This window comes from Eriocheir sinensis, chromosome 16 (genome assembly GCF_024679095.1).
Source record: "Eriocheir sinensis breed Jianghai 21 chromosome 16, ASM2467909v1, whole genome shotgun sequence".
Taxonomy (NCBI): domain Eukaryota; kingdom Metazoa; phylum Arthropoda; class Malacostraca; order Decapoda; family Varunidae; genus Eriocheir; species Eriocheir sinensis.
This window is the reverse complement of record NC_066524.1, coordinates 11583984-11586976: the sequence shown is the minus strand read 5'-3', so window position 1 is coordinate 11586976 and position 2993 is coordinate 11583984.

Sequence of the window (2993 nt, the reverse complement as noted above, 5' to 3'; positions counted from 1 at the left end):
CTTGTTTCCCTTCCCATTTTCCTTTCTTTTTTTCATTCCAGTTTGCTTCCTCCTCTTTTCATTTTCTTTTATTTTCTTCTGCTCTGGTTTTCTTTTTTCTCTACTGCGCTTTTTTCTATCTATCTTCTTTTTCTCCTCTCCCTTTTTCCCACTGTTCTTTTCCTCCGACTTTTTTCTTTAGTCTTTTATTTCCCTTCTTATATTTTCTTTCTTGTTTCCCTTCCCATTTTCCTCTCTTTTTTTCATTCCAGTTTGCTTCCTCCTCTCTTAATTTTCTTTTATTTTCTTCTGCCTCGTTTTGCACTCACTTCTATCATCATTTTTCCTTCCCTTCTCTTCTGGTCCCCTTCCCCTTCATCATGACTTCTTCATTCTCATTATTATCCTCAACTTTCTTCTTTACTTCTTCTTTATCTTTTGTTTTATCCTCGTTAGTCATTTCCTCTGAACTTTGCTTCCTATCTTTCACATTTTTCTCTTATTTCTCTTTTATCGATTTCTATATTTCTTCTCTTTCCTTTGATTGCTTGTTTATTTCTGTTGTAGTTTTATCTTTTTCTTCTTTAATTTCTGTTTCTATTTTTCGTTTTTTTATTTTCTCTCATTTCTATTGTAGTTTTATCTTCTTTTTCTTCAATTTCTGTATCTCTTTTTTTCGTTTTTGTATTTTCTTTCTCTTTCTCTTATTACTTTTCTTCATCGTATTTATCTATTTCTGACTTTATTTCTCTATCTCCTTTCATTCTTTTCCTTCTTATGTTTTTCATTTATCATTTTTCTCTATTTCCTGCATTTGCTTGATTATTTCTGTATTAATTTCCTGGTTTATTTTTAACTATTTCTCCCTCGTCCATTTCTTCCTTCTTTCTTTATTTATTCTTTCTCATTTTTCTTTACCTCTTTTCACGTTTCAGTTATTATCTTTCGTTTTTTCTGTGTCTCCTCTCGCTTTTCTGTATTTCCTTTCTCATTTCTCTATTTCCTTTCTCATTTCTTAATTTCCTTTCTCATTTCTCTATCTCCTTTCTCATTTCTCCATTTCCTTTCTCATTTCTTTATCTCCTTTCTCATTTCTCTATCTCCTTTCTCTTTTCTCTATTTCCTTCATTCATACCTGTTATTTTTGTACTTATTTTAGTTTCTCTATTCCTTTTCGTAATTCTTTCTTTCCTTTCCCATTCCTTCATTGCCCTTCCTTTCTCTTCCCCTCCTTCCATTTATAATCGTTCTTTTTGGCATTTATCTCCGCATTTCCTCTCTCTCTCTCTCTCTCTCTCTCTCTCTCTCTCTCTTTTATCTTTTTTGACAAGTGAAGTGACACGAAGGACGAGAGAGAGAGAGAGAGAGAGAGAGAGAGAGAGAGAGAGAGAGAGAGAGAGAGAGAGAGAGAGAGAATATATATACAACAACAAAACAATTCTTCTGATCACCAAACTTTCTATCATCTCCTCCTCCTCCTCCTCCTCTTCCTCTTCCTCCTCCTCCATCTCTTTCCTCTAGGCCTTCTCGTGTCACCAAAAGGTCCAATTTCCTCCAGTTTGTCTAAATTGGAGGAGTCTGAGGCAAGTTTGGAGACACGGAAAAAAAAGAGGAGTAAGCTTGGAGAGACAGAAAATAAAAAAAAAAGAATTTTGAGACGAAAAAAAAAAGTAGGAAAGAAGAAGAGCAAGAAGAAAAGGAAGAGAAGAAAAAGAAGGAAAACAGAAGGATTGGAAAAAAGGAGGAAAAAGATAAATACGTAACAATATGAGGAAGAAAAAGAAATATAGGAGAAGAAAAAGAAACAAGAAAAACAAGAGAAATTATAGAAAAAGGAAAATATAGAAAGATAAGAGATAAAAACAGAGAAACAGAAAATATATGACAAGAAAATAAGATAACAACAATACGAAAATAAATACCAAAAACAAAGAAAACACAATTAAGAAAAAAACTAAAACTACCCAAAATAAAGCCAAATTTGTGCTGATGAAAGAAAACGGATGACAGGCCAAGGGTAACAAGGGGAAACGTCGCTATAATTGAGAGGCGAGGAGAGTGGACTGAAATATATGGTTAGGCAGGGCAGGAGAGGGAAGGGAAGGGAAGGGAAGGGAAGGGAGGGGATGAGACGGACAGGAGAGAAGATAAAATAGAAAGGGAGAAGAAAAAATAAAGGAAGGGGATGGAAATAAAGTGAATCAAAGGGAAAAGAAGAGAAGGGAAATTGAGACTAGTGAACAGAAGTGGCGGGAAAGAAAAGGAAAGGAAGGAAAGGGAAGAGAAGGAAACTGAAGGGAAGGAAAAAAATGGGAGAATGTCAATGAAAGGAATGGTAGAGAATGTAGAGGCAGCAGAGGAAAGGAAAAAAAAGAAGAGAAGGGAGGGGAATGAAAACTAAAATAAGGGAAAAGATGACAAGGGAAGCAAAGAGAAGAGAATAGAAAGGGAAGAAGAAAAGTGCGGGGAAAGAATCAGAGAGGAAAGGACAGGAAAGGAAGAGAAGAAAAGTGAAGGGAAGAGAAGGGAAGAGAAAGAAGAAGGGAAAGAAGACAAGGGAAACAAAGAGAAAAGAATGGAAAGGGAGTGAAGAAGAGTGCGGGAAAAGAATGAGAGAGGAAAGGAAAGGACAGGAAAGGAAGAGAAGAAAAGTGAAGGGAAGAGAAGGGAAGAGAAAGAAAGAGAAGGGAAGAGGAATTAAGGTAAAGGAAAGGAGCAATAAGAAAAGAGAGGAGAGGGGAAAGTTGGGAATATAAGAGAAGGTAAAATAAGGTAAGAAGAGGAGAAAGGAGAGGAAGGGGAGGGAAGGGAAGAAGAGTAAGGTGCAGAAAGGCAAGAGGAAGCAAGATGAGGAGAGAGATGAGAGAGAAGATTTAAAGAGAAGGTAAGGAGAGAAGAGAGTGAAGGGAAGGGAGAGGAAGGGGAGGGAAGGGAAGAAGAGTAAGGTGCAGAAAGGCAAGAGGAAGGAAGATGAGGAGAGGGATGAGGGAGAAGATTTAAAGAGAAGGCAATGA